This window comes from Equus asinus, chromosome 24 (assembly GCF_041296235.1).
Source record: "Equus asinus isolate D_3611 breed Donkey chromosome 24, EquAss-T2T_v2, whole genome shotgun sequence".
In the NCBI taxonomy this organism is placed as follows: Eukaryota; Metazoa; Chordata; class Mammalia; order Perissodactyla; family Equidae; genus Equus; species Equus asinus.
Genome location: NC_091813.1, coordinates 20,624,945 through 20,645,030, shown reverse-complemented (window position 1 = coordinate 20,645,030; position 20,086 = coordinate 20,624,945). Strand labels below are relative to the sequence as shown.

General features: G+C 37.8%; 1 long non-coding RNA gene across 1 annotated transcript; it reads right to left on the bottom strand.

Annotated features, from left to right (window-relative positions):
* Positions 1–868: 868 nt before the first annotated feature.
* Positions 869–19,600, bottom strand: LOC123280448 (uncharacterized). The gene is made up of 2 exons (XR_006519356.2): positions 19,385–19,600; positions 869–957 (listed from the first exon to the last, which is right to left on the bottom strand). It is a non-coding gene; the product is annotated as an uncharacterized lncRNA (long non-coding RNA).
* Positions 19,601–20,086: the final 486 nt, after the last annotated feature.

Here is a 20,086-nt window from a genome sequence, read left to right as displayed (position 1 = left end):
TAAAATTTAGACATGATTTAGATATATTGTTTAAGTGACTACTGGATAATTAAATAACTTCCAAATAATATTCATACTGGTTAATTATTTTTAAAAGGCCCACCTTAATTAGCAAGTCATTAACATGTAATATGAATGCATTAAATAATTTCAAACTTCCCTAAGTCTTAGAAGTGTAATTTCACATAGTCCTACAATTTTCTTACGAGCCAAGGAAAACTGTTCTGGTAACTTCATCTCATTCTAGGGAAATTTTATCACTGAAAATTACACTTCTATAAAAGACAAACCACACAAAGAGTGTTCTATTCCTTTTATACATGGAAACCAGTTTCTCTCCAGAAAAAAAACCAAATGGAAAACCACCTTTTAGGTGAAAAATAACACATTAAAAAATCAATTTGCTCAAAAATTTTAATCTTTATGTTGTGTTTTTCCGTTCTCTCTTTATGAAATCTTAAACCAGACCGCAGAATAGGAGTTGCCTTTTGGTTTAGTTATCCTGTTTAGAACCTTCAAATTTCCCTCTTGGAAGAATAAGAGGCCCAAAATTAAGGGCAAAACATTATAAGTTTCCTCACAGAAGCTTGTCAGTGTCCCTCGGCTCTGTCTGTAAGGGAATCAGGATAAAAATAGACTAAACTGATGAATAAGGAAAAGGCACCTGGGGACCACCAGCTGCGCATGAGCCAGGATTATACCTGTGCTAAAAAGCAAGCTCACTATTGTGCTCACAACAATGCCTCACATGTATTGAGCAGTGCATGTGTTTCTTCATTTAAGCTTCCTAACAAGCCTGAAAATTAGGCAGAGAAAGTATTTTCATCCCTATTTCCCCGTGAGAAAACTGAGGTTCAGGGTAATTCAAGTGACTTGCCTGCTGTTACTGGCAGTACGAAGGCTCGAAGGCAGGTGTCTAAGTCCTGGTAGACTTCATGCCACTGCACTGGACATTTTCTATAAGGGAATAAATAAAACATAATCAGTTATGTCAAATAATCCTTTCTCTGTCAGAGTAATAGTATTGTACACCACACAGGCACAGGCCTATGTGACAGTAATGGTTAAACTAGCCCTAAAATTATAGAACTTCTAGAAGAAGGGGCCTATGAGGGAGGAACAGTGAGGACTTATGTGAAATTCTGAAAATTTGCTATTAGGTGCATACTCAAAACACAATTGCGATGTCTTCCTGATGAACTGATGTTTTTATGATTATAAAATGCTCCATTTCATCTCTGATCTCTCTTTATCTTCATCTATTTGCTCTGAAATATGTGTTGTCTGCTGGTAATACAGTCATACTAGGTTTCTAACATTTATGTTAACATATCTTGTTTTTTCCATCCTTTTACTTTCAGTTTAGTTATGTCCTTATATTTAAGGTGTGTCTCTTGTAAATAGTGTGTGTTTGGATCTTATTTTGATATACAGTCATGTGCCATACAACAGGGTTTCAGTCAATGACAGACCACATAAACAATAGTGGTCCCATAAAATTAGTACCATATAGCCTAGATATGTAGTGGGCTATACAATCTAGGTTTGTGTAAGTATACTCTATTATGTTCACACAATAACAAAATCACCTAACAACTCATTTCTCAGAATGTATCTCCATCGTGAAGCAATACAGGACTGTACTAGCTCTTTAATCTAACTTTCTCTGCCTTTTAACTTGGCCATTTAGTCTATTTACATTTAATGTAATTACTAATATAATTAGGTTTAAGTCTACCATCTTTCTATCTGTTTTATATTTGACCTATCAGGTTTTTTCTGATTAAATTTTTAGCTATATCTCTTTGTATTATTCTTTAGGTGGTTTCTGTCGTGATCATAATATGCATCCTTAACTGATCACAGGACACACTGAATTAACATTATATCAATTCGTAAATAATGTAGCAACCTTAAAACAATATGATTCCATTGCTTCATTCTTTCTTTTTGATATTGTCATACATTTTGCTTCTATATAACTCATAATACTTACAATACTTTGTAATTATATTTGCCTTAGTCAGTAATTTTTTAAATAACTATTTTATTTATTTTTGATTTTATATTTATAGGCATATTTATTCATTTATTTATTTATTTTAATTTTTTATTGCAGTAACGTTGGATTATAACATTGTATAACTTTTAGATGTACATCAAATATATTTCAAATTCTGTGCAGATTACACCATGTTCACCACCCCAAGACTAATTACAAGCCATCACCTCACATGTGCCTAATCCCTCTTTTCACCCTCCTCCCTCCTGCCTTCCCCTCTGGTAACCACCAATCCAATCTCTGTCTCTATGTGTTTGTTTGTTGTAGTTTTTATCTTCTACTTATGAGTGAGATCATATGGGATTTGACCTTCTCCCTCTGACTTATTTCACTTAGCGTAATACCCTCAAGTTCCATCCATGTTGTCACAAATGGCCAGATTTCATCATTTCTTATGGCTGAGTAGTATTCCATTGTGTATATATACCACATCTTCTTTATCCACTCGTCCTAGGTTGCTTCCAAGTCTTGGCTGTTGTGAATAATGCTGCAATGAACATAGGGGTGCATGTATCTTTATGAATTAGTGTTTTCAATCTCTTTGGATAAATACCCAGCAGAAGAATAGCTAGATCATATGGTAGATCTATTCTTAATTTTCTGAGGATACTCCGTACTGTTTTCTGTAGTGGCTGCACAAGTTTACTCTCCCACCAACAGTGTATGAGGTTTCCCTTCTTTCCACATCCTCTCCAACACTTGTTGTTTCCTGTTTTGTTAATTATAGCATTCTGACCAGAGTGAGATGATATCTCATTGTAGTTTTGATTTGCACTTCCCTGATAGTTAATGAAGTTGAACATGTTTTCATGTGTCTGTTGGCCATCCGTATATCTTCTTTAGAGAAATCTCTGTTCAGATCTTTTGCCCATTTTTTAATTGGATCATTGGTTTTTTTGTTATTGAGATGTATGAGTTCTTTGTATATGTTGGATATTAACCCCAAATATCTTCTCCCAATTGTTAGGTTGTCTTTTCATTTTGTTGATGGTTTCCTTTGCTGTTCAGAAGATTTTTAGTTTGACATAGTCCCATTTGTTTATTTTTTCTTTTGTTTCCCTTGCCTGGTCTGACATGGTATTTGAAAATATGCTGCTAAGACTGATGTCAAAGAGTGTGCTGCTTATGTTTTCTTCCAGAAGTTTCATGGTTTCAGGTCTTATAAAGAACTATTTTAAATAGTCTTTTTTTATTTAGCATATATTTATCTTTTCCAGTATACTTTATTCATTCTTACAGATCTGACTTCCACCTGGGGCCATTTTTTTCTCAGCCTAAAGAACTTCTGTAGTATTACTTACAATACAGACTGCTGGTGATAGGTTCTTTCAGTTTTTGTATGTCTGAAAAAAAGTCTCAAGTTAACCCAGATTTTTGAAGAATATTTTTTCTGAGTATATAATTTTAAGTTAATAGTGGGGTTTTTTCTTTTTTACCACTTTAAAGATGTCATGCCATGGTGTTTTGGCTTCCACTGTCTTTTATTACAAGTCATCTTCATTCTTATCATTGTTCACCTGAATGTGTTGTGTCTTTCCTCTGCCTACTTTTTGCTTTTTCTCTTTATCTTTGGTTTTCAGCAGGGTCACTATGATGTGTCTCTGTGTGGATTCTATGTATTTATCCTGCTTATGGTTCACTGAGCTTATTGAATCTGTGAAGTAATGCTTTTAAAAAATTTTTGGCCATTATTTCTGAAATATGTGTCCCACTTGTCTCTCTCTCTCTCTCCTCTTGTTCTGGAACTCTAATTTCATATATGACACCCTATTTGATCTTATGCCACAGGTCTGATCCTCTCTTCTGCTGTTTTTTAAATTCTTTTTTCTTTCTGCACTTCAGTTTGAATAATTTATACTGGTATGTTTTTTAGTTCATTAATTCTTTATTCTGCTCTGCCCAGTCTTCTTTTAAGCCCATTGAATATTTTTTCATTACACATATTGTAGCTTTCAGTAAAAAAATTTGCATTTGGTTCTATTTTTAACGTTTTCTTTTCTCTGTTGACATCCTTCATCTCTTCATCCATTTTGTCCACCTTTTCCTCTAAATTTTTAAGCATATTTAAAGTAGTTGTTTTAAAGTTTTTTTCTACTACTTCCAACATCTCTGAGTATGCTTGTGTTTTCAATTTTTATTATAAACCACATTTTCCTGCTTCTTTGCACATCTCTTAGTTTTTATTGTACATCAGTTATTGTGTATGAAACAATAGTTGAGACTGAAATAGGTGATATTTTCCATAGAAACAGCTCCCGTTTTCTTTGCCAGACGTCTGGAGCAAGGAGCTGATATCCTCAATCTAACAAGGAGTTTAACAGAGTTGGGGCTGGTTTTCTACTTCAGCTGGTTCTAGTTCACTTCTAGTTTCAAGTGTCTTAAGGGTAGAATCAAGCGTGGCTTTCCACAGGGGTTTTGGATCTAAGCACCTCATGACATCTCTTTTTTCCATCCTAGCTCCTAGGTTCCCATACAGCTATTTATTCAGCAAAAGTCCTATAGAGGAGTATTGGAAGGTGGGATGGATGAGCTGTGTGTTTTCATCCAGATTCCAATCTGCCATGACATCACACTCAGAGTCACTAAATGTTCAATTAGATTCATCACTCTTTGATGACTTTAAAGAAAATACATTTCTTTTTAGTTTACTCAGTTTAATTTTCTCCTCATTGGTATGTCAAATGCCGTGACTTATCATGACCTCCTACATTCTAACTGGAAGGAAAACCACTAGTAAGAAATGTTAAGGACATTCAGCCAGGCCTGAGTCAATTGCAGAGGATTTACAACTTATACTGAAATTGTTACATAGATAGGAGTACACACTTTTCCTTTTAAGTAGATTGATCGAACAAAGAGAAACCTAGGCTACACATGAGGAATATCTTACATGATGTTACCAAAAGAGGTCATAACTATTCTATTCTTAAAATTATGCAAAGAGAATAATCACTTTTGGTCTTGAATCTTCCAGATATTTCATTGTTTTGAAACAGGGATGGAAATGATGGTCACTTAAGGTCTTCTTCAGTCCCATGGTTCTAGAATTAATGAATCTATTTTCATTAAAAGCCCTGCTACATAGTATATGAGTGGGAAGAAAGAGGTATCAAGAGAAGCAGAATAGAAAAGTGAAAGATGAGGAGAATTACTAATTGCTTTTAAACAACAGAGGAGGAAAGAAATAGGATGTTAATAGTCACCATAATACACAATCCTTATGAACAGTTACCACCACAGGGAACTGTGTATGTTTTGCAAACATTATATTTACATGGTAAGAAATGAAGGTTTAAAGAAATAAAATAATGTGCCCAAAGTTACACAGATAGAAAGTGACTGAGTTAGACTTTGAAGCCTGTCTGATGCCAAAGTATGTGTTTTTACAACTGTATAATACTGCCTTCCCAAATCTTTGTTGAATCCTAATAGATATCCTTAGCACTAGCAGTTGCAATCAATGGTGCAGATTTAGAAGGCGATGTTACATGTGATATCATTTCAGTAAAAGCAAAGATCCCAAGTGATGTCTAGCACATCTATTTATACTAGCTTTATAACATTAGATTACATTTTTGTATTTTGAAAAAATTATCCTCCTATTTAAGGCTTAGTAACAGTTGGTTTCATTATTTTTTTATTAATATCTAAAATTTTAAAAGGAAATGTTGATAGGTTGGTGTCAAGATGGTGGTATAGACAGACTCTGAACTCACCTCCTCTCATGAACACAACAAGTTTACAACTACTCTTAAAACAATTGCCCATGAAAGAGAACTCAAAACTGGATAAAAAGAACCCCTGCAACAAAGGATGGTCTTGACTGGTTAGAAGAAGCAGAAATTCCTTTCTGGAGAGAAAAAAAGCCAGCTTCACAAGCCATGGCACTGCACAGCTGTCCAAGAGCAAGCCTTAGGTATGCAGCCTTCCCTGGAGGAGTGGGGGGCCTGAGCAGGAGAGCGTTATTGCTATAAACATCTTTCAACTCAGCACAATTGAGATGAGTGTCATAATATCTGGCTTTGCTGACTACTAACAACAATGAGGAATACTCCTAGAAAAGCTATCCAACCTAAGGGGAAAAATCTGACTCTTAAAGGGCCCATACACAAATTCACCTGTTTCAGAAAGCAACCTAAAATCATCAGAAAGAAGTATACAAAGTCTTTTGGTGAAAAGAAACTGGCCTGATAGGTTCTAGGTGTATCTCAGTGATAGATGAGACCTCTCCAGGGCCTGAGACATTGCTGGAAGTCATTATTGTGCCCTAGTATAGGCATGCTGAAACAGAGGCTGGCAGACACCACTGGAGTTCTTCCCCCTGGCCAGTTAGCCCAGGGTCTGCGCCCCCCCCCCACTAGAATGCCAGTTTAATCCAACTCAGCCAGGGCAGGCAGCATGCCCTAGAGACTGGCCCACCCAAAAGCAAGCCCTCAGACAAGTTGTGGGCCTGCAGAGGCTGGGTGCCTGTATCCTCTACAGCCAGGTGAGTGAGTCTGCCTCTGCAGGGTAGGGCATGTGAGAAGAGCAGGTGGAGTGCGTGGTGCATTGATGGAGTATGGGCCCTCTGCAGTGGCATGATTGGGTCTGCCTCAGGGGATCAGGGCTCATGAATGGAGCAGGACAGTGTTGATGGTGTGTGTGGCCTGTGGGCAGCCAGGCTTGCAGAAGACTTGTGCTTCTCAAATAGTCACATAGGGGATTGGCCCCACCTTCCAAAGCCTGAAACACTTGGGTGCTCCTGTGCCTAGGGCTCCCTCCACTCAGCTGCAATCCTGAGAGAGCTGACAGGAACCTTACAAGCTGGAGGCCTACAGAAATTGTAAGCCCATGATCCTAGCAACCAACCACACTGGGGCCTACTCACTTAACAGAAAAAAATGCAAGAGGAATGTGTTATTAGACCTTGCAGGCAACTGTGCTGGGGCTCCCCATGCCCAATAAAGTACTGAAGGTTCTACGGCAGCAACATGCAGCTGAGCATTGCAACCAGCCAGGGGGTTGGCCTAGACTCCCTGGGCACCTGCAGGAAAAGTAGCCCTGCCACAACAGAATGAAACACATAGCCCACACTTGGGAGACTCCTAAAGCATTTGGAACTGGTGGTGAGAGGGAAGAACACCACTGGGCCTCATAAGGCATCTCTTTCATAAGACCAACTCTCCAAGATCAGGAGACATAGCTGACTTACCTAATACATAGATATAAGCACAGAGAAAGAGGCAAAATGAGGAGGCAAAGGAATACATTCAAGTGAAGGAACAGGACAAAACCCCAGAAAAAGAACTAAATGAAAAAGAAATAAACAATCTACCTGACAAAGAGTTCAAACAAAAAGTCATAAGGATGCTCACAGATCTTGGGAGAGGAATGGATGAATTCAGTGAGAACTTCAACAAAGAGCTGGAAAATATAAAAAAGAAACAATCGTAAAAGAAGACTACAACACTGGAAATGAAAAATTCACTAGAGGGACTCAATAGCATAGTAGATGATACAGAAGAACAGATCAGTGAGCTGGATGAAAGATTAGAGGAAATCACCCAAGCTGAACAGATAAAAGAAAAAAGAACAGTCTAAGGGACCTCTGGGACAACAAGTGCATTAACATTCACATTATAGGTTTCCCAGAAGGAGAAGAAAGAGACAAAGGGGCAAAGAATCTATTTGAAGGAATAATAGCTGAAAACTTTCCTAACCTAAGGAAGGAAACAGACATCCAGGTACAGGAAGCACAGAGAACACCAAACAAGATAAACCCAAAGAGGCTCAAACCAAGACACATTATAAATAAAATGTCAAGAAGTAAAGATAAAGAGAGAATCCTAAAAGCCATAAAGGGCAACAAGTTACATACAAAGGAAATCCCATAAGGCTATCAGCTGACTTCTCAGCAGAAACCTTATAAGCTAGAAGGGAGTGGCATGATATATTTAAAGTGCACAAAGGAAAGAACCTACAGCCAAGGATACCCTACTGCCAAGTTTACCATTTGGGATGGAAGGAGAGACAAAGAGTTTCTTAGACAAGCAAAAAGTAAAGGAGTTTATCACCAAGAAACCAGTTTTACAAGAAATGCTAAAGAGACTTATTTAATTGGGAAAGAGAAGACCACAAGTAGGAATAAGAAAATTATCAAAAAGAAAAAGAAAAAAGGCAATACAATCACTGATAAAGGCAAAAACAGTAAAGGTAGCAGGTCAACCACCTATGAAGAAAATATGAAGGTCAAAAACAAAAGTACTAAAATTACCTATTTCAATGGTAAGAGGGTGACAGATACACACACACACACATACAAGGAGGTTAGATATGATATCAAAAACATAAAATGTGGGAGGAGAGGTGTAAAAGACTAGAGCTTTTAGAAAGAGGTCAAACTAAAGAAACCATCACCTAAATATAGATTGCTATATACACAGGTTATTATACAAGAACGTCATGGTAATCACAAACCAGAAACCTATAATAAATATACAAAAAATCAAGAGAAAGGAATGCAAACATAATACTAAAGAAAGCCATCAAACCACAAGGAAGATAGCAAGAGAAGAAGCAAGAAACAGAAAAGAACTACTAATGCACCCAGAACAAGGTAACAAAATGGCAATAAGTACACACTTATCAACAGCTATGTTAAACGTCAATGGACTAAACGCTCCAAACAAAAGACACAGGGTGGCTGCTTGGATAAAAAAACAAGACCCCTATATATGAAGCATACAAGAGACATACTTCTGACCTAAAGACAGTCATTCGCAAACTGAAAGTGAAGGGATGGAAAAAGATACTCCATGCAAATGGCAAAGAAAAGAAAGCTGGGGTAGCAATACTTATATCAGACAAAATAGTCTTTAAAACAAAAACTCTAACAAGAGACAAAGAAGGGCACTACATAATGATAAAGGGAACAATCCAACAAGAGTTTGTTGCTCCAACTAGAAGCACCTAAATATATAAAGCAATTACTAACAGACATAAAAGGAGAAATAGACAGTAACACAATAATAGGGGACTTTAACACTCCACTTACACCAATGGATAGATCATCCAAACAGAAGATCAACAAGGAAACATTGGCCTTAAATGACACATTAGACCAGATAGACTTAGTAGATATATAAGAACATTCCATCCAAAAACCACAGAATACACATTCTTTTCAAATGCATATGGAACATTCTCCATGATTTATCACATATTAGGACACAAAACAAGTCTCAATAAATTAAGAAGATTGAAGCAATTCCAAGTTTCTTTTCTGACCACAATGGTATGAAATTAGAAATCAACTACAGGAACAAAATCAGGAAGGTCACAAAAATGTGGAGATTAGACAAAATGCTACTGATGAACAATTAGATCAATGAGGAAATCAAAGGAAAAATAAAAAAATACCTGGAGACAAATGAAAATGAAAATACAACATGCCAAAATCCATGGGATACAGCAAAAGCAGTTCTAACAGGGAAGTTTATAGCAATAAAGGCCTACCTCAACAAACAAGAAACCTCTCAAATAAACAATCTACGAATGCACCTAAAGGAACTGGAAAAAGAAGAACAACCAAAGCCCCAAATCAGCAGAAGGAAGGAAATAATAAAAATCAGAGCAGAAATAAACAAAATAGAGACTAAAAAAAAATAGACAAAATCAATGAAACCAAGAGCTGGTTCTTTGAAAAGATAAACAAAATTGACAAACCTTTAGCTACACTCACCAGGAAAAAGAGAGAAGGCTCAAATAAGTAAAATCAGAAATGAAAGAGGAGAAATTACAATGGACACCTCAGAAATACAAAAGATTATAAGAGAATACCACAAAAAGCTATACACTACCTAATTGGATAATCTAGAAGAAATGGATAAATTCTTAGAATCATACAACCTTCCAAAACTGAATCAAGAAGAAATAGAGAGGGGCCGGCCCGGGGGCGCAGCGGTTAAGTGCGCATGTTCTGCTTCAGCTGCCCGGGGTTCGCTGGTTTGGATCCTGGGTGTAGACATGGCACCACTTGGCACGCCATGCTGTGGTAGGCATCCCACATATAAAGTAGAGGAAGATGGGCACAGATGTTAGCCCAGAGCCAGTCTTCCTCAGTATAAAGAGGAGGTTTGGCAGCAGTTAGCTCAGGGCTAATCTTCCTCAAAAAAAAAAAAGAAGAAGAAGAAATAGAGAATTTGGAGAGACCAGTCACCAGTGAGGAGATCAAAACAGCAATCAAAAACCTCCCAAAAAATAAAAGTCCAGGACCAGATGGTTTCCCCGGTGAATTTTACCAAACATTCAAAGAATACTTAATACCTATCCTTCTTAAACTATTCCAAAAAATTAAAGAGGAGGAGAAGCTTCCTAACTTATTCTATGAAGCCAGCATTATCCTGATACCAAAACCAGACAAGGACGACACAAAAAATGAAAATCACAGGCCAATATCACTGATAAACATCGATGCAAAAATCCTCAACAAAATACTAGCAAATTGAAAACAACAATAAGTTAAAAAGATCATCCACCACAATCAAGTAGAATTTATTCCAGGGATGCAGGGATGGTTCAACATCTGCAAATCAATCAATGTGATACACCACATTAACAAAATGAAGAATAAAAATCACATGGTCATCTCAATAGATGCAGAGAAAGAATTTGACAAGATACAGATCCATTTATGATAAAAATTCTGAATAAAATGGGTGTAGAATGAAAGTACCTCAACATAATAAAGGCCACATACGACAAACTCACAGCTAATATCATCCTCAATGGAGAAATACTGAAAGCTATCCTTCTGGGAACAGGAACCAGACAAGGATGCCCACTTTCACCACCCTTATTTAACATAGTATTGGAAGTCTCAGCCAGAGCAATCAGGCAAGAAAAAGAAATAAAAGGGATCCAAATTGGAATGGAAGAAGTGAAACTGTTACTATTTGCAGATGACATGATTTTATATATAGAAAACCCTAAAGAATCCACCAAAACACTTTTAGAAATAATAAATGAATACAGTGAAGTTGCATGATACAAAATCAACATACAAAAATCAGTTGTGTTTCTATACTCTAAAATGAAGTAGCATAAAGAGAAATTAAGAATACAATTCCATTTAAAATTGCAACAAAAAGAATAAAATACGTAGGGGGCTGGCCCAGTGGTGCAGCAGTTCAGTTCACACATTCCGCTTCAGCAGCCCAGGCTTTGCCAGTTTGGATCCCAGGTGCAAACCTATGCACCACTTGTCAAGCAATGCTGTGGCAGGCGTCCTACACATAAAGTAGAGGAAGATGGGCATGGATGTTCACTCAGGGCCCATCTTCCTCAGGAAAAAAGAGAAGGATTGGCAGCAGATGTTAGCTCAGGGCTTATCTTCCTCCAAAAAAAAAAAAAGACAAGAAAGAAACAATAAAATACCTAGGAATAAATTTAACCAAACAGATGAAATATCTGTACACTGAAAACTATAAAACATTGTTGAATGAAACTGAAGAAGAGGGTCTGACCCCATGGCCAAGTGGTTAAGTTGACATGCTCCACTTCAGAGGCCTGGGCTTTCACTGGTTCAGATCCTGGGTGCAGACATGGCACTGCTCATCAGGCCATGCTGAGGCGGCATCCCACATAGCATGACCAGAAGGACCTACAACTAGCATATAGAACTAGATACTGGGGGCTTTGGGGAGGAGAAGAAGAAGAAAAAAAGAGATTGGCATAGATGTTAGCTCAGGTGTCAATCTTTAAAAAAAACGACAGAAAGAAATTGAAGAAGACACAAAGAAATGGAAAGATATTCCACATTCCTGGATTGGAAGAATTAACGTAGTTAAAATGTCCATACTTTCTAAAGCAATCTACAGATCCAATACAATCTCAATAAAATCTCAACAACATTTTTCGCAGAAATGCACAAAGAATCCTAAAATTTCTATGGAACAAGAAAAGACCCAGAATAGCCAAATGAATCCTGAGAAAAAAGAACAAAGCTAGAGGTATCACGCTACCTGATTTCAAAATACACTACAAACCTATGGTAACGAAAACAGCATGGTACTGGCACAAAAACAGACACACAGATCAATGGAACAGAATCAAGAGCCCAGAAGTAAACCCATACATCTCTGGACAGCTAATTTTCAAGAAGGGAGCCAAGAGCATACAGTGGAGAAAGGAAAGTCTCTTCAATAAATGGTGTTGGGAAAATTGGACAGCCACTTGCAAAAGAATGAAAGTAGACCATTATCTTACACCATACACAAAAATTAACTCAAAATGGACTGAAGACTTGAATGTAAGACCTGAAACCATGAAACTTCAAGAAGAAAACATAAGCAGTACACACTTCGACATCAGTCTTAGCAGCATATTTTCAAGTACCATGTCTGACCTGGCAAGGGAAACAATAGAAAAAATGAACAAATGCGACCACATCAGACTAAAAATCTTCTGCACAGCAAAGGAAACCATTAACAAAATGAAAAGATAACCTAACAATTGGGAGAAGATATTTGCAGACCATACATCTGATAAGGGGTTAATATCCAAAATATACAAAGAACTCACACATTCAACGACAATAAAGCTAATAACCCAATTAACAAATGGGCGTAAGATCTGAAGAGACATTTCTCCAAAGAAGATATACAGATGGCCAACAGGGACATGAAAAGATGTTCGATATTATCAGCTATCAGGGAATTGCAAATCAAAACTACAGTGAGATATTACCTCACTCTGGTCAAAATGGCTGTAATTAACAAGACAGGAAACAACAAGTGTTAGAGAGGATGTAGAGAGAAGGGGACCCTCATACACTGCTGGTGGGAGTGCAAACTGCTGCAGCCACTATGGAAAACAGTATAGAGATTCCTAAAAAAATTACGAATAGAACTACCATACAATCCAGGTATTCCCCTGCTGGGTCTTTATCCAAAGAACGTGAAAACACAAATGCATACAGATACATACACCCCTATGTTCATTGCAGCATTATACACAATAGCCAAGACTTGGAAGCAACCTAGGTGCCCATCAAGGGATGAATGGATAAAGAAGACGTGGTATATATACACAATGGAATACTACTCAGCCATAAGAAATGATGAAATCCAGCCATTGTGACATGCTGGATGGACCTTGAGGGTATTATGCTAAGTGAAATAAATCAGAGGGAGAAACTCAAACACCGTATGATCTCACACATAGTAGATAATAAAAACAACAACAAACAATCACATAGAGACAGAGATTGGATTGGTGGTCACCAGGCGGGAAGCGGGGAGGGAGGAGGGTGAAAAGAGTGATTAGGCACACATGTGAGGTGATGGATTGTAATTAGTCTTTGGTGGTGAACATGATGTAATCTACACAGGAATCAAAATATAATGATGTACACCTGAAATTTATATAATGTTATAAACCAATGTTACTGCAATAAAAAAATAAAATATAAATAAATAAATAAATAAAAATTAAAGGAAATGTTGTTCCCAATGATTCAGAACTTTATGATGAATACATAATCTAGATTATATGCATTTTACATAATGGAGGAGAAATAAAGACAACAGAAAAAATATATTTCACAGTCTAAACCAGGGGGATAAACCCCTTAAGAAATCAACCTTCACTGTTAATAGCACCAAGGATCAGTTTAAGCCAATGACAGGCAACTCTCTCTCAGAGTTCTAAGAGAGTAGAACTCAGAAGTTCTAAGAGAACTTCTTTTTTTCTCTCCTTATCTTTCACTGTCATCCATCATGCACAATAATTCTTCTGCAGCTCACCTTCCTTGCAATTCTCCCTCTCTTTCACTTTGTGCATGGTTACAGTATTTCTTCAGTCTGATGCCGTTCCTTCTTATCTATTCATTTCAAGTTGATTATTCTTTGCCTGATTTTATAGTTTCCTAAGCCTCCTCCAGGCCATACTTACTCATTGTTTAGACTTTCAGTCTTTGAGATGTCCATCAATCCCTAACTGTGTTTAGCAAGAGCAGATTTTAGACCAAAAGTGACTTAGTAACCATACACACTTTGAAACCTATGCATGCAATCAGATGAACTGGGGAGAGAAAAAAACAGATGTGTAGAAATCTAGGAGGAGGTGTAACCCTTGGGAAAATAAAATTTTCGTGTGCCAATCTATTACTCATAGCAACTTCTCCACACAACCTGTAAATTATTGTCAAAGGATTTTACTTTATTTTCCTTAGAGATAACACTTTCTAAATTGTTCAGACGTGATTTAGGCTACTCATAATTTTTATCTGAACTCATTAAATGAAAAACTAATGAGCCAAATCCTCATTATTATTTCTTTCCATCATCATCATCGTAAGAGCTGATAGTTTCCTGGATAAGAGAGTGGAGAATAGGAATAAACTAGCAGGCAGTATTAGCCTGACAACAGTGTAGGATAAAACAAAGTCACTTGACTATAAATACCGATACTTAAATACAATTTCCTTAAATCAGTCAATAGCACCATTTTTTCTTCAGAAAAAGACGAACCTTCCCAAAACTAACTATATAGACATCACCAACTATCTATAGCAGAGTTAGTGGAACAAGATAGCCAAGATAAGCAGTAGTACTTACATAAATGACTGGTTAACATCTGAGTAAGGAAAAATAAAAGGTGTTTGTACTCTCTTTTAATATGTTAGTTATAAGCAAGTGCATAGATAGGAAAACACATTACTCTGAGCCCCAAAGCAGCATTTATCACAACTCAGATGCCTCTTGGGGGTTGGGGGTCCGGGTGGTTACAAGGTGAGAATGGCTCTTGTATTAGATCTGGTAAGTGTGCTGTTAATTTCAGAGTGCAATCCAGGATCTATAATTGCTTCTGAAGAGAACAAGTAGTAACAGAGCACATTAACTGTCAACAAACATCTGCTAAAAGACATAATTAACATCATAAGTTTCATGCAACTCAAAATAGACCTATGGTCAGCCATGCAGCAGCACAGTAAATGTTTTGCTGGGACATCGGACCGTCTTAGGCTAGTCTGAAAGTTTCCCTAGTTAAACTCTCCTGATTTATAATCTAAATTGTCTGCTTCACAGAAGTGTGATGTGTCAAAGTTCACATTAATAGGATGTTTTTAAAAACTGAGGTCATTGGAAAATTTGCAATCACATACCAGGTGTCATGTATCCAAAAATAAGCTAGTAACAGAAAGGGAGAAACAACTGAACAGTCTAAACAGCCATCACAGAACCCATCTTCTAAAGCCCTAAAGTAATCTTTTAGAGGAAAACACTCAGCATCTATTTGCTATTATTTTAAACACTTTTTCAAAAGAGTTTTAGAACAGAGCTTCACAGCCCATATTTAAAAGTGGACAGTTACACTCAAAACAGAAAGAAAAGTCAGGTGACAATCGACAGTCAGTAAGAAATAGAAGACAGAAAGGAAAACCATAGAGAACATAAGAATACAAGCATAGGATTGGAGTCTACTTAGTTCAAGTGGCGAACCAAATTATTTCATTAATCCTGACTTTTGTGTTCTTGTTGCAGTTGTAACACATTGGATTACATTCACATAAACATGTAGCTAATACCAATAAGATTCTTCCAAGAAAGTAAACTCAGAAAGAAGAAAACTAGAGAAAGCAGGGACTGTAGATGCCTGAGGATCTCAGGAGAAGGAGGAGAAATGAGGCATTTTTCTATACAAGAGAACAATAGCTTGCGTTCGGAGGCTGGAGTTATTGAAGGCAATCATCCATTTCACTTTTTATATGTAGGACACTCCTTGTGTTTAGTATTCAGGCTGTTTCTAATAATGCCCTAAAGATCCATTTCTTCTCAGAAAGCGCTTAGGTCTGTGTCACAGTCAGCTGAGAATCCCAGACACTAAGGCCCATGCCAGTCTTCCACAAGACTCTTTCGTATGTGCCTGTACATATATGTAAATGGAAGTCTACAGGAAATATACCTATGAACGTTACAGATTAGAAACTGCAGTGTGTTGACATGATGGTTGCAGCATAATGTTAATTTACATATACTGCTTGAGTTTTCTGTTCAATTACATCTGTTCTTCATTTAGCATAAGGAGAAGATTAAAAGTTAGTATATACTCAACATCATTAATGATTAGAGAAGTGCAAATCGAAACCACAATGAGATACTCTCCAGGATGACTATAATTTTAAGAAAAATAGAAAATAACAAGTGTTGTGGAGAAACTAGAACCATCATACATTGCTGGCAGGAATGTAAAATGGTGTGGCCACTAGGGAATTTGACAGTTCCTCAAAAAGTTAAAGGTAGAGTTACCATATGACCCAACAATTCTACTCCTAGGAATACACCCAAGACAACTGAAAACATATGTTCACACAAAAACTTGTACATGAATGTTCACAGCAACATTATTCATAATAGCAAAAAGTAGAAACAACTCAAACGTCCATCAACTGATGAATGCATAAACAAAATGTGGTACATACAACAGAATATTATTCAGACATAAAGATAATGAAGTACTGATACCTGCTACAACATGGATAAACATCGAAAATATTATGCTAAGTGAAGGAAGCGAGACAACAAAAGGCTACATATCATATGATTCCATTTATATGAAATGTCTAGATTAGGCAAATCCAGAGACAGAAAGTAAATTCATGGTTGCCGGGGCATGGGGAGGAAAGAATTACGTATAGAGTTTATTTTTCCGGTGATAAAAATATTCTAGAATTAGTGGTGATATTTGCACATTATTGATAATATACTAAAATCCATGGTAGTATACACTTTTTAAATGGTTAAAATAGTGAATTTTATGTTACGTGAATTTTATCTCAATAAAAGGGAAGAAGAAATCAGTACATGCACATTTTGTTTCCATGCTATCATTTTCTAAGTCTGCTGTGTTTAAATGCTCCCACAGATAATTAAATACATTCAAAAAGCGAATAAATGTTCGACTCTGATCTGACCAGCAAGATTTCTTCTGAATACTTCATAATGTTTCAATTTCCAAATGAATAATTTTACTTTACTCAAGCTTATAAAATATTTAAAGGAATGTAAGACTTCAAGGTAGAACAATTTACCCCCATAACAATCTGCCATGCACTGAGCTTACTTTTGGCAGACAGCAAATTTTTTCTCTAATAGCCCAAGCAGTCTTAGAAACAGAGGGACAAAAAGGTAAAAATCACAGCCTAATTTTATGTAGGCCTAATATAGTTGGTCAATATTTATTGTCCCTTTATGCAATGTATTTTAAAGGAGAGCAACTCAGAGCAGGTGAGGGTTTTCTAAGCAGGACACTCCAGTTTCCCTTCTTTAGACAGTCACTTTGTTTCCTTTAAATCTTAAACTGTCCTCAATTTTTTTTTAAAAAAAAGGATTCTATCATTAGATTTTCAAACCTTACTAAGACAAAGAATTAAACATTAAAACACGCTATCTTGGGGTTAATGGATATAGTAGCTTGCTAAGAATTTAACTTTTAGTAAAACAACAATGGTGATTACAGAATGATTCATTAACAAAGGTCAAAACATTACCCTAGTTTCTGCTTTTGAAAGTCATAGATGGATAGAGCTATTCATTTTGTCAAATGCATAGAAATCCAGTGTTACAATTTTATTTGCAAGCCCATAGCATTTCTTCAGTTTCACTAGGATCATCAAGCTAAGTCACAAGGTAAGATATCCTAATTCTTGGACATAACATAATCCACTGGTAAACTTGGGGTACACTGTGCCCCAATCATCTAAGTAATGTTTATGTTTGTCGTATCCTTTCAAATCAAAGTTGCTCTTCAACTCAAGCGACAACAGAGTGACGAGGGAGTCAGACTCTTCGTCTGCTCTTCTGAAGGGCCTGGGCAGGAGAAGCAGGTGATGACGGAGAGACACAAGTGTTTACAAGGCAGAAATCTACTGGGGCTGCCCCATCACTGTGCTTCTGACTTCTTTTTTTTTTTTAAAGATTGGCACCTGAGCTAACATCTGTTGCTAATCTCTTTTCTTCTTCTTCTTCTCCCCAAAGCCCCCTAGTACATAGTTGTATATTCTAGTTGCAGGTCCTTCTAGTTGTGTCATGTGGGATGCCACCTCAGCATGGCCTGATGAGCCATGCTAGGTCCATGCTGGCAAAACCCTGGGGCCGCTGAAGTAGAGCACGTGAACTTAACTGCTTGGCCAGGGGCCAGCTCCCTGTGTTTCTGACTTTTAAAAGGACTAACCTCTTCCTGTTCCTGACCCTCCCCTTCACTCCTCCTTCTACCCTGATGCAGTTATAGCAGTAATGGAGGAGACTTTCTCTGTACTGACAGAGCCTGAGAAAGAGGAGTGAGGAGGAGCAGAGTGGAGAAGCAAAGAGGGAAGAAAGAGAAGGGAGGGCCAGTGCTGAGTGCAGTGGGTTCAGGCACCACTTCTCAGTCAGGGTTGCTCCTCTAACTCCATTGCTGTAAATGTCAGTAGGATGCAATTCTTGGTTTGATCCACCCAGCATTCCATCCTCACCTTGGGCATCAGCAAACAGTACCTCCCCCTATCCCGCTTCAGGGTAAACTGATCCTCCCTCATGCAGTGTGGTTCTGCTGGGGTTGTCAATCACAGTAAATCAACCTCCTCACCCTCACAAAATAAAAATAAAATTTTCTCTTTCCCTCACATACAACACATACGTGGAGGTGGGCACATGAGCTGAGATCAGCTCATCAGATGCTTTTTGGAGATTTTATCTCTAAAGAGGACACCCACAGGGGCAGAGAGCAGCACCCAGAGGGTTGGGCCTCAAGTTTCTGAGGCTGGGGTCTCTGCAGCTTCCCAAGTTTTGTCTCTCCTAAGGCCTGATTTTTCAAATCTTCCTTTAATTCTCTAAGCAATCTACTATATCCCCAGGATGTCTTTTCCTTGCTTGACTTAGTCAAAGTCGGTTTACTTTGCTTATGAAAAAGAACCTTAACTGGTGTGTCGGGGCTCAAGTTCAGAGCATTTTGAGGCAAATGTAACTTGTAGAAATGGCCTTGGACTTGGTTGGGGGTGGTAGTAAAAAACACTCCTAGTTTTGGCTTGATCCTGATTCGTTACGTAACACTGAGCAATCAGAACACCTCTCTGAGGCCCATGTTTCACAACTACAAAATAAGGAGTTGAGCTTAGAGATGTTTCTTTCCAGCTCAAAAACTCAACAGTTTTATGAATGAAAGGGAATTGAGTGGGAGGATAGGAGTACAGCATTCAGCATAGACTTGCTTTGCCAATACAACTTCCAAGGACTGGGAGCAACTTTTTAGAAAGAATTGGAGGGCACTTTAGCACTGAAGCCCTCTACCACTGGGAGGACTCACCTGTCAGCGGATCTGCTGAAAGCCGCTGCCAAGGAGAGCTTTTGCCAACAAGACCAGCTGCCACAGTCTAAGGCCACATCCGCGCTGACTGAAGTTGCTGCCAATCAGGGGCTGCTGCCTTGAGCACGTGCTGAGGTCTTTCCAACAGCTACCATTTCTAGAAAGGTGTCAGTCTGTGGTGACCTTATGGCGCTGAGGTATCCAGCCTTGCCACCTTAGTATGAAGCATTCAAAATCTGAGGGAGAGAAGAGAATGCCAGCTTTTGCATATATTACTCAAGAAGAATGAACAGAAGTTTCCTACCAGTAAACTTGTGGGTTTTATTCCCAGAAGACGTGTGCAAGGGAAAGCAGATGGATCTGTGAAATCTCTCTAGGCCCTAGGATCCCAGTATGCTGTGCCCAGGTGTCTCTTCTCGGGGGGCTAATAACGGGGCACCACAGGACAGCTGTGCCATGGTAACACAAGAGAAAAATCAGGGATGGTAGAACCTGTCACACTTCTTTAAAAAAAGCCTGAAGAAATGAAAGTATGAGTTTTCTCAGAAACAATGAGCCAACAAGCTCCAACCAATAGTCTCGAGGAGCTCAACTTCTAGACAATGTGTAACAGAATGGAAATAAATGGAAAGATGGTTCCGGGTACCATCTAATGTTCTGCTGACCTTGTGGTTGGAGAAACTCTGCAGAATGAAAATATAT